We start from the raw sequence: 12,925 nt of genomic DNA on the forward strand, positions 1-12,925 counted from the left end.
CCTACTCCTACAATCCCCAACCAGCGGAAATAGTTTCTCTCTGTCCACCCTATCTGTTCCCCTTAATATCTTATAAACTTCGATCAGATCACCCCTTAACCTTCGAAACTCTAGAGAATACAACCCCAATTTGTGTAATCTCTCCTCGTAACTTAACCCTTGAAGTCCGGGTATCATTCTAGTAAACCTACGCTGCACTCCCTCCAAGGCCAATATGTCCTTCCGAAGGTGCGGTGCCCAGAACTGCTCACAGTACTCCAGGTGCGGTCTAACCAGGGTTTTGGAAGCCTGCTGCCCTTACCCGGTCTGGCCTATATGTGACTCCAGACCCACAGCAATGTGGTTGATTCTTAATTGCCCTCTGAAATGGCCTAGCAAGCCACTCAGTTGTAAAATCTCGCTACGAAAAGTCATAATAAGAATAAAACCGGACGGACCACCCGGCATCGGACCACTAGGCACCGGACACGACAACGGCAAAACACCAAGCCCAGTCGACCCTGCAAGGTCCTCCTTACTAACATCTGGGGACTTGTGCCAAAATTGGGAGAGCTGTCCCACAGACTAGTCAAGCAACAGCCTGACATAGCCATACTCACAGAATCATATCTTTCAGCCAACGTCCCAGACTCTTCCATCACCATCCCTGGGTATGTCCTGTCCCACCGGCAGGACAGACCCACCAGAGGTGGCGGTACAGTGATATACAGTCAGGAGGGAGTGGCCCTGGGAGTCCTCAACATTGACTCTGGACCCCATGAAATCTCATGGCATCAGGTCAAACATGGGCAAGGAAACCTCCTGCTGATTACCACCTACCGTTCTCCCTCAGCTGATGAATCAGTCCTCCTCCATGTTGAGTACCACTTGGAGGAAGCACTGAGGGTAGCAAGGGCACAAAATGTACTCTGGGTGGGGGACTTCAATGTCCATCACCAAGAGTGGCTCGGTAGCACCACTACTGACCGAGCTGGCCGAGTCCTGAAGGACATAGCTGCCAGACTGGGCCTGCGGCAGGTGGTGAGCGAACCAACACGAGGGAAAAACTTACTTGACCTCGTCCTCACCAATCTACCTGTCGCAAATGCATCTGTCCATGACAGTATTGGTAGGAGTGACCACCGCACAGTCCTCGTGGAGATGAAGTCCCGTCTTCGCAATGAGGACACCATCCAACGTGTTGTGTGGCACTACCACCGTGCTAAATGGGATAGATTCAGAACAGATCTAGCAGCTCAAAACTGGGCATCCATGAGGCGCTGTGGGCCATCAGCAGCAGCAGAATTGTATTCCAGCACAATCTGTAACCTCATGGCCCGGCATATTCCTCACTCTACAATTACCAACAAGCCAGGGGATCAACCCTGGTTCAATGAGGAGTGTAGAAGAGCATGCCAGGAGCAGCACCAGGCGTACCTAAAAATGAGGTGCCAACCTGGTGAAGCTACAACTCAGGACTACATGCATGCTAAACAGCGGAAGCAACATGCTATAGACAGAGCTAAGCGATTCCACAACCAACGGATCAGATCAAAGCTCTGCAGTCCTGCCACATCCAATCGTGAATGGTGGTGGACAATTAAACAACTAACGGGAGGAGGAGGCTCTGCAAACATCCCCATTCTCAATGATGGCGGAGTCCAGCACGTGAGTGCAAAAGACAAGGCTGAAGCGTTTGCAACCATCTTCAGCCAGAAGTTGTAACTTCTATGATTCTGTTGTAACTTCTATGATTCTATTTTGGACAGTTACATGGGTAAGATGGGTATAGAGGGATATGGGCCAAGTGCAGGCAATTGGGACTAGCTTAGTGGTATAAACTGGGCGACATGGACATGTTGGGCCGAAGGGCCTGTTTCCATGTTGTAACTTCTATGATTCTTCTATGATTCTAAGTGCCGAGTGGATGATCCATCTCAGCCTCCTCCCGATATCCCCACCATCACGAAAGCCAGTCATCGGCCAATTCGATTCACTCCACGTGATGTCAAGAAACGGCTGAGTGCACTGGATACAGCAAAGGCTATGGGCCCCGACAACATCCCAGCTGTCGTGCTGAAGACTTGTGCTCCAGAACTAGCTGCGCCTCTAGCCAAGCTGTTCCAGTACAGCTGCAACACTGGCATCTACCCGACAATGTGGAAAATTGCCCAGGTATGTCCTGTCCACAAAAAGCAGGACAAATCCAATCCGGCCAATTACCGCCCCATCAGTCTACTCTCAATCATCAGCAAAGTGATGGAAGGTGTCGTCGACAGTGCTATCAAGCGGCACTTACTCACCAATAACCTGCTCACCGATGCTCAGTTTGGGTTCCGCCAGGACCACTCGGCTCCAGACCTCATTACAGCCTTGGTCCAAACATGGACAAAAGAGCTGAATTCCAGAGGTGAGGTGAGTGTGACTGCCCTTGACATCAAGGCAGCATTTGACCGAGTGTGGCACCAAGGAGCCCGAGTAAAATTGAAGTCAATGGGAATCAGGGGGAAAACTCTCCAGTGGCTGGAGTCATACCTAGCACAAAGGAAGATGGTAGTGGTTGTTGGAGGCCAATCATTTCAGCCCCAGGGCATTGCTGCAGGAGTTCCTCAGGGCAGTGTCCTAGGCCCAACCATCTTCAGCTGCTTCATCAATGACCTTCCCTCCATCATAAGGTCAGAAATGGGGATGTTCGCTGATGACTGCACAGTGTTCAGTTCCATTCGCAACCCCTCAAATAATGAAGCAGTCCGAGCCTGCATGCAGCAAGACCTGGACAACATCCAGGCTTGGGCTCATAAGTGGCAAGTAACATCGCGCTCAGGAAAGGAGACTTTCTTTGATGGTGCCAATTAATCTGCACCAGAAAGTCGCTCCCCCCGACGGGGATTCGAACCCAGGTCTCAACGAGTTTGAAAGGTTGCCTCCTATTAGAATTCTGAGAATTCCTCCTCTTCCGAGTTTGTAAAACTTTGGCCATTGACCAAAATCCTAAGATGGAAGGATAGGTGAGACGTCACCAGTCTCTGTTTCAATGCAAAACCTACAGCAGGTGGTCAACGATCAGCACTAATTCGAGAGGCAGTCGGTCATTGAGAGAGGCAACTGCTCCAGACATGGCGGAGCCATGCCTCGGTTCTGATGCAAAACCAATCGACAGCGAGGACGTGGGGTGAAAAGGGAGCCTTGTGTGGCAAGTGCTCGACGATCGGAATGAATTCGAAGAACAATGGCCCATCGAGAGAAGCAATTGCAACATGATGAGAGACCATCAAAAACCATTAAAGACTCTTAACGACTTTGTAAGAACTGTTAAACAGACATGGAGTGCCTCATTTAACAACGAAAACTATTGTAAGAGAAGGGTCTTTTAGTGGAAGTTCGAAACCTCTCTCTCTCTTGTTTGCTCTCTTGCTTTTGGTCTCTTGATTTATGCTCTTGTTTGCTGTCTCTGGTTCTTGCTCTCTTGCTTCTTCGCTCTTATCCCTTTTCCAGCTCTTTCTCTCTCTCGCTCTCTCTCTTAGTTCCTGCTCGCTCTTTTTTTTCACCTGAGCTCTCCAGGGAGGAGAGCAGCTTCCAACGAAACCAATGTGAGAGAACCGGTCAGCCAGACCGAAGAGTGCAAAGGAATGGTGAGCCCCAACCATATGTGTGTGTGTGTGTGTGTGATAGGTGTCTCCAGGGTCCCCACCAGCCTCTCTCTCACTCAGAGGCTGCTGTGGAGGGAAAGCTTTTTAAAAAGAACTTTCATATTGTTCAGCGGGATAAGGTACTGTAGTGGGTGTGTGTAACTCAATGTACTGTGTAGGACCGTTTTTATCGTTATTTTCTTCGTGTTGATGGAATAATAAAACCAACATTCCGATTAAATTCAAACACCGAGTTTGTGTGTTCTCTGTGCTATTCGGCTACGTGATCCATCACCGGGTGCGTTAGCAAAAGTCCTGTCTTCCTGAACCCCCGGTCCGTGAGGTATAAGTGTTCCTTGGCTAGACCGGGGACCAGATATCTGCACCGATCAATAGGGTGAGAACAACCCCAAAGCACCCGACAGTCCTAACCACGAGACCTGCCTCGACCTCCCTGAGGAACCTGTACATGAGGCTGAGAACATGCACGCCGGCCCCAATGGCAGCACCGACCAGCAGGGAAACGGCCGGCCGGTCCTTCCCTTTCACAGGCTTTTGGCCCTCGATAAAACGGCAAAGGTGTTCAGAAGGACGGGAGGGAGGGAAATCAGCACAAAGCAGGTCCACTGGAATGTCACACCTCCGACCCAGAAAACAGGTCTCCTGGTCAAAGCAGTCCTGCCCCGCCCTGCCATTAATGTGACAATGGACAGGGCCCAGCAGCTTCAGACATATCTTTCTTTCAATATGAAAGTTCTTTTTAAAAAGCTTTCCCTCCACAGCAGCCTCTGAGTGAGAGAGAGACTCACTGACTGACACAACGTACACACACACACACACACACACACAACACCGCCTCCCATCCGATTGGTGGACTACTGGATCGAAAATCAAACTTTTAGTTTCAATGCAGGGGAGAGCCCGAACGCAGTCCCCCACTACCACAAATTTTGCAGTTAAGTATCCCGCATTTGGGGACATCGCAGGCGTCAGCGCACCCCGCGTGCAATGGGCTAGCCTCATCCTGGGAGATCCACCTTCAGGATCACAGATTCTCCCCTGCCAGGTAAGTATGCCTTATGTCTCCACACAGTGCCACTTGACAGCATTCACTACCTCTTCACTCACAATGTGCTAATGCTCAGAGATTAATTTTGCTCCTGTATTGTAACATGTATCCGATAACATACTCAGAGAAAATACTACAGCGATGCAGTGGTCTTCCCCATGGCCCTGTCAATTTTTTTCCAAGTCAAGTATTTATCCAATTCCCTTTTGTAAGTTACAATTGAATCTGCTTCATCCACCCTTTCAGGCAGTGTATTCCAGATCATTACAACTGGCTGCATAAAAAAATGTTTCCTCATGTCGCCTCTGGTTCTTTTGCCAATCATTTTATCTCTGTACCCACTCGTGACTGACCCTTCTGCCTCTGGAAACAGTTTCTCATATTTACTCTGTCAAAACCGTTCATGATATTGAGCACCTCTAACAAATCTCCCCTTAGCCTTCTCTGCTCCAAGGAGAACAACCCAAGCTTCTTCAGTCTCTCCACATCACTGAAGTCCCTCATCCCTGGTTCCATTCTAGTAAATCTCTTTTGAACCCTAAGGCCTTTCCATCCTTCCTGAAGTGCAGTGCCCAGAATTGAACACAATACTCCAGTTGAGGCCTAACCAGTGTTTTATAAAGGTTTAACTTAACTTCCTTGCTTTTGTACTCTATGCTCTTAATAAAGCATATGGGATCCTGGACTTGATTAAGAGCCTTCTCAACTTGTCCTGTCACCTTCAAAGGTTAATGTATATACACCCCCAGTTCTCTCTGTTCCTGCACCCCCTTTAAAATTGTACCATTTAGTTTATATTGCCTCTCCTTATTCTTCTTACCAAAATGCATCACTTCACACTTCTCTGCAGTAAATTTCACTGCCATGTGTCTGCCCATTTCACCAGTCTGTCTACGTCCCCCTGAAGTCTGTTACTATCCTCCACATTGTTTACTACTTTTCCGAGTTTTGTGTCATCTGCAAACTTTGAAATTATACCCTCCAGATCCAAGTCCAGGTCACTAATATATATTAAAAATAGCAGTGGTCCTAATACTGACCCCTGGGGAACACCACTCTATACTTCCCTCCAGTCTGAAAAATAACCGGTCACCAGTACTCTCTGCTTTCTATCCCATCGCCAAGTTTATATCCATGCTGCCACTGTCGTTTTAATCGCATCGGCTTTAATTTTGCTAACAAGTCTATTATGCGGTACTTTATCAATTGCCTTTTAAAGTCCATAAACACAATATCAACCCTCTCCGTTACTTCATCAAAGAACTCAATCAAGTTAGTCAAACTCGATTTTCCTTTAACAAATCCACGCTGACTTTCATTTATTAGCCCATACTCTTCCAAGTGCCAATTTATTTTGTCTGGATTTTTGCCTCAAAGTTTCCTCACCACCGATGTTGGGCTGACTGCCTGGAATTGCCGGGTTTATACCTCGCCCCTTTTTTGAACAGGGGTGTAACATTTGCAATCCTCCAGCACCATCCCCGTATCGAAGGAGGATTAGAAGATTGTGGCCAGAGCCTCTGTAATTTCTACCCTTACTTCCCTCAGTAACCTGGATTGCATCCCATCTGGACCAGGTGACTTTTCTACTTTGAGCCCTGCCAATCTTTTAAGTATCTCCTCTTTATCTATTTTTATCCTGTCCAACATCACTACCACCTCCTCCTTTACTGGTACAATGGCAGCATCCTCTTCTCTAGTGAAGACCGATGCAAAGTATTCATTTAGTACCTCAGCCATATCCTCTGCCTGCACAAGAAGATCTCCTTTGACTACCCTTTTACTATTCGTGTGTTTATGAAAGACTTTTGGGTTCCCTTTTATTTTAGCCTCTAATCTGTTCTCATCCTCTCTCTTTGCCCCTATTATTCCCTTTATTTTAAACAAGGTCTCCACTGTACTTCCATTATTCAGCCTGGTTCTCTACTGTATTATGAACCTTACATTCATCATAAGCCTCCTTTTTATGTTTCATTTTAATCTCGATATCTTTAGTCATTCAGGGAGCTCTAGCTTTGTAACGCCCTTTTCCCCTCATTGGGATGTGTCTACTCTGCACTCGAACAGACTTCTCCTGACTGGCCTCCCATCGTTCAATTACCGTTTTGCCTGCCGATTTTTGATTCCACTCCACCTGGGCATGATCTCTTTTAACTGACTGAAATTTGCCCTTCTCCAGTTAAGCATTTTCACATTTGATTGTTCCTTGTCCTTTTCCATTACTATTCTAAACCTAATGACATTATGATCACTGTTCCCCAAATGCTCCCCCACTGAAACATGCTCTACCTGCCCCACTTCATTCCCCAGAACTAGGTCCAGCACTGTTTCCTTCCTGGTTGGGCTGGAAACACACTGTTCCAGAAAGCTCTCTGGAACACATTTCAGGAATTCCTCCCCCTCTTTGCCCTTTATACTGTTACTATCCCAATCTATATTAGGATAATTGAAGTCCCCCATTATTACTGCCCTATAGTTCTTGCATCTTTCTGTAATTTGCCTGCAAATGTTCTCCTCTCTCTCCTCCCCACTATTTGGTGGCCTGTAGTATACACCCAGTAACATAATAGTTCCTCTATTGTCCCTTAATTCTAACCAAATAGATTCTGTCTTTGACCCCTCAACAACATCATCCCTTTCCAGTGCTATAACAGTTTCTTTGATCAACACTGCTAGTCCCCCCTCCTTTCTATCCTTCCCTCTTTCTCCTGAATACCTTGTAGCCAGGAATATTAAGTACGTAATCCTCCCCTTCTTTGAGCCAGGTCTCTGTTATTGCCACTATATCATTGTCCCATGTGGCGACTTGAACCTGCAGCTCACCAACCTTATTTACCACACTACGTGAATTTACGCAAATGCACTCCAATCTTTTTTCTGATTCGTTCATGGAATGTGGGTGTTGCTGGTGGTGGTGAGCCGCCTTCTTGAACCGCTGCAGTCCGTGTGATGAAGGTACTCCCACAATCTCATCTTAAACTGCCTCGCATTTTCCCCCTGACTGATCCCTATTTCTGAACTATTCTTTAATCTAGTGCTACGTGTCCCTCCCAGTCCTCTGAGCATCTTGTTTCGCCCCTCAAGTATTTCCTCCTGGTGTCCATTCCCCTGCCAAATTAGTTTTCACCATAAGACCATCGAGATAGGAGCAGGAGTAGGCCATTCGGCCCCTCGAGCCGACTCCACCATTTAATGAGACCATGCCTGATCTGATTTTTACCTCAACTCCACTTTCCCGCCCTTTCCCCATATCCTTTGACTCCCTTGCTGATTAAAAATTTGTCTGACTCAGCCTTGAATGTATTCAATGACTCAGCCTCCACAGCTTTTTGGGGTAAAGAATTCCAAAGATTCACGATCCTCTGGGAGAAGAAATTCCACTTCATTTCAGTCTAAACCGGTCACCCCTTATTCTGAGACTATGCCCCCTGGTTTTAGATTCCCCCATGAGGGGTAACATCCTCTCAGCATCTACCCTATCGAGTCCCCTCAGAATCTTGTATGTTTCAAGAAGATCTCCTCTCATTCTTCTGAATTCCAATGAGTATAGACCCAACCTGTTCAATTTTTCCTCATAAGACAACCCTTCCATACCCGGAATCAACCTCGTGAACCTTCTCTGAACTGCCTCCAATGCAAGTATGTCCTTCATTAAATAAGGGCACCAGAACTGTATGCAGTACTCCAGGTGTGGTCTCACCAGCACCCTGTACAGTTGTAGCATGACTTCCCTGCTTTTATACTCCATCCCCCGAGAAATAAAGGCCAATAGTCCGTTTGCCTTCCGGATTACCTGCTGCACCTGTATGTTGACTTTTTGTGTGTCATGTACGAGGACACCCAGATCCCACTGTACCACAGCATTTTGTAGTATTTCTCCATTCAAATAATATTTTGCTTTTTTATTTTTCCTCCCAAAGTGGATGACTTCACATTTTCCCACATTATATTCCAATTATATTATATTAACCCTCCCCCACAGCACGAGTTCAGCTCCCCATGAGGACACTGGTCCCAGTTCTGTTGAGGTGTCACCCGTCCATCTTGAACAGATCCCTCCTACAGAACTGGTCCCAATGCCCCAGGAACCTGAAGCCCTCTCTCCTGCACCATTGCTCCAGCCACGCATTAACTTGTCTTTTCCTACTATTCCTGCACTCACCAGCACGAGACACTGGGAGTAATCCAGAGATTACTATCTTTGAGGTCCTGCTTTTTAACTTCCTCCCTAGCTCCTGAAACGCTGCAGAACCTCAACCCCTTTCCTTCCTATGTCATTGGTTCCCACATAGACCACGACTTCTGGCTGTTCCCCTGCCCCCCCTCAAAATGTTCCGCACCCTCTCAGTGATGTCCTTTACCCTGGCACCAGGGAGGCAACACACCATGTGGGACTCACGTCGCCGGTCGCAGAAATGCCTGTCTATCCCCCGGACTTTCGAATCCTCTATAACAGCTGCATTTCTTGTGCCCCCCCTCTCCCCGACCCTGTGCAGCCGAGTCTCCCACGGTGCCGTGGATTTGCTCCAGACTGCACTCCCCCATGGTGTCAACACCCTCACTGGGACTCAACACTGAATACCAATTTGTGAGTGCCACACTCCCAGGGGACTCCTGCACGGCCTGCCTGTTCCTTCTTGTCTGTCCGGTGGACACCCACTCCCTCTCCACCTGAACTCTCAGTAGCTGGGGGGTGACCACCTCCTGAAACGTGCGATCCACAAAACTCTCAGCTTCCCGCATTCACTGTAGTGACGCCAGCCGCCCCTCAAACTCAGAAGCCCTGAGCTTGAACTCCAGCAGATGGCGGCACTTCCTGTACATGTGGTTTCCCAGGACACAAAGTGCGTTCTGGAGTTCCCACATGGCACAGGATGTGCATGGGACGGGCCCCAGCTGTCCTGCCATGGAAACTGTTTCTTTAGCTTTAAGGCACTTTACTGTTTATCTGACAGTAAAACACGAACCAACCACTAAAAAACACTAACCAATGAACTAAATACTGACTGACCTGCCCTCGGCGCGCCTCCTTGCCTTGTTTTGATTCCTCCTGCGTCTCCCTTTATGCTCCGCTCAGTCTACGTCTACAGTTCTTGGGTTTAAATCACTTAGCACCTCCTTCCCCCTCTGCACCTAATTCCCACATGCACCAAATTCCCAGTTGAATGTGTTCACTCCGTTCGAGGCTCACTCTCTGCCTTTCCCAAACTCTGTGCTCAATCTCCACACTCACATCATCAGTAAATCTCCACACTCACATCAGTGAAAATCCACATTCATCAGTAAAAATACAGAGCAAGGAGTCTCGCACACACCATCCTACAATATACTTTCATTATCTGTGCAGCGAGACCGAGATCAGAGTTTAAACACACTAATACTCACCAACCCGCCTGCAATAGCACATCCCAGGATTTTTATTGAACTCTCTTATTCTCCATTTGTACCACACAGAACAGTGCAGATCCCTTCTCCTCAGGGCACTGCATCACCTGTTATTTAAATCCTCCTGTCCTATAAGATTCTACGATTCCATCAGTCAAAATCCACACACACAACTCCGGTCAAGATCCACAGAGCAAGGAGTCTCGCACACACTCAATCACTGTTAGAGCAAGGAGTCCCGCACGCACCATCCTACAATACACTTTCATTACCTGTACAGTGAGACAGAGACCAAGAGTTTAAACATGCTTACACTCACCAGTCCGTCTTCAATAACACATCCCAGGAGAAAGAGAGAGAGAGAGAGGGGTCAGTGCACCTACCTGCCCTGATATAACAGAAGCTTGTCAGTCAAAAGTCCTCTCCTCCCAGTCCAAAGCCCCTATCCGACCAGCTAACTGCTTTCTCTGTCTCAAACAGCCCCCTGCTGTGGAAAGGTCCAAGTTGAGTCCGTCTGTGAGGGGGGAGGGCATTTTGTCTTGGTGCAGTGACCCAGATTGTTCCTTCCCGGGGCTGTGTGAGGTGAGACCTCCTGCTGGGAGCCAGGTCTAAGGTCTGCTACCTGGAGAGGACAGAGCTCTTTTCACCATTGTGTGCAGACAGGCAGTGAGCAAATGAACTGAACGGAGCCCTCAATCACCTGCAAAGCTCCTTTGCTCACACCTTCCTTTCATTAAACTCACCTCAATTGTCTGATTTCAAAAGTTTCCTTTCTTTTATTTTAACCTGCTACTTCTTTGTCTGTTATCCATCTGCTTTTTGATTGCTTTTTCCCTGTTCCCTATCGGTCATAGAATCAAACAGCACAGAAGGAGGCCATTGGGCTGACTCTTTGAAAGATCTATCCAATTAATCCCACTCCCTGCTAATTCCCCGTAGCCCTGCAAATTTTTCCTTTCGAAGTCGACATCCACTTTCTGCTTTTCCCTCTGCTCTTTTTCTCCGTCTCCCCCCGTTCCCTTTATAATCACGACGTTTGCTTCCATTTCCCCCTGTGACACTGTGCAGTCCGTGTGTACAGGTCTCTGTGTCTGTGCTTCAAGCAATGTTTGTCTCTCTCACTGTCTCTGTCTGTGGTAGTCACTGTACCTCAGCCTGTTTTTACTACATTAATTACTTTGCGTCAGTATTTACAGTAGAGGAAGAGGATAGCATGCTGGACATCCCAAGGAAACTAATTTTGAATCAGGGATGGGGACTCACTGTAATCATAAATCATCAGGTGGCACGAATGTTACGTGCTGCCTGCATCGCAAACAACAGGCGAAGGTTAATCACCGACCGCGATCCCAGCACCTGTTTTCAGGAGTTAACAAATTTAACCCAAGAGTTTAAAGATAGAGAGACACTTGCACTGTCCTACAATATACTTTCATTACTTGTACAGGCATCACTTGTCATTTAAATCTTTCTGTGCTGTAAGGTTCTATGATTCCATCAGTAAAAATCCACATTCAAAACATCAGTAAAAATCCACAGAGCAAGAGGTCTCCCACACACCATCCTCCAATACACTTTCATTACCTGTGCAGCAAGACAGAGATCAAGAGTAATACTCACCAACCTGCCTCCAGTAGCACATCCCAGGAGTAAGAGAGAGAGGGGCCAGTGCATCTGCCTCCCCTGATGGAGCAGAAACTTGTCAGTCAAAAGCCTTCTCCTCCCAGTCCAAAGCCCCTATCCTACCAGGTAACTGCTTTCTGTCTCAAACCCAGCCCCCTTCTGTGGAAGGGTCCAAGGTGAGTCTGTCTGTGAGGGGGGAGGGCCTTCTGTCTGGTGCAGTGACCCAGGTGGTTCCTTCCTGGGCCTGTGTGAGGTGAGACCTCCTGCTGGGAGCCAGGAATAAGGCCTACTACCTGTGGAGGCCAGGGCCCTGTTAACCATTGTGCACAGAGTCAGTGAGCTGAAACTGAGGGGAGCCCTCACTCACCTCCAAAGCTCCATTGCTCACTGGAGCATTAATGAAAAGAAGGATCTTCCTTTCATTACAATCACCTCAATTGTCTCATTTCAATGTTCCTTGCTTTATTTTAACCTGCTGCTTCTTTGTCTGTTACCCGTCTGCTTTTTGGTTGCTCTTTCCCTGTTCCCCATCTGTTATAGAATCAGAATCAAACAGCACAGAAGGAGCCCATTGGGCCCATCGAGCCGGTGCCGGCTCTTTGAAAGAGCTGTCCAATTAGTCCCACTCCCCAGCTAATTCACCGTAGACAAATTTTTCCTTTGAAGTATCCATCCACTTTCTGCTTTTCCCTCTGCTCTTGTCTCTCCATCTCCCCCTGTTCCCTTTGTATTATAGTAGATACAGCACAGGAGGTGGCCATTCAGCCCCTCGTGCCTGTGCTGGCTCTTTGAAAGAACTATCCAATTAATCCCACTCCCTCTGATCTTTCCCCACAGCCATGTAAGTTATTTCCCTTCAAGTGTTTATCTAATTCTCTGTTGAAAGTTACTATTGAATCTGCTTCCACCACGCTTTCAGGCAGTGCATTCCAGATCATTACAACTCACTGCATTAAAAAATGTTTCCTCTCGTCACCTCTGGCTCTTCTGCTGATTCATTTTGTCCCGGATTGTTGTCTCTAAAAGTTTCCCCACCACCGACGTTAGGCTGACTGCAATTGCCGGGTTTATCCCTCTCCCTTTTTTGAACAGGGGTATAACATTTGCAATCCTCCAGTCCTCCGGCACCATCCCCATATCTAAAGGAGGATTGGAAGATTGTGGCCAGACCCAACGCAATTTCCACCCTTACTTCCCTCAATAACCGAGGATGCATCCCATCTGGACCGGGTGACTTTTC

The 12,925-nt window shown here is 47.6% G+C and overlaps 1 non-coding gene across 1 annotated transcript; it reads right to left on the reverse strand.

Annotated features, from left to right (window-relative positions):
* Positions 1 to 4,518: 4,518 nt before the first annotated feature.
* LOC137325670 (U1 spliceosomal RNA) lies at positions 4,519 to 4,682 on the reverse strand. The gene has a single exon (XR_010963915.1). It is a non-coding gene; the product is annotated as a U1 spliceosomal RNA (small nuclear RNA).
* Positions 4,683 to 12,925: the final 8,243 nt, after the last annotated feature.

This window comes from Heptranchias perlo, chromosome 9 (assembly GCF_035084215.1).
Source record: "Heptranchias perlo isolate sHepPer1 chromosome 9, sHepPer1.hap1, whole genome shotgun sequence".
NCBI classification, from domain to species: domain Eukaryota; kingdom Metazoa; phylum Chordata; class Chondrichthyes; order Hexanchiformes; family Hexanchidae; genus Heptranchias; species Heptranchias perlo.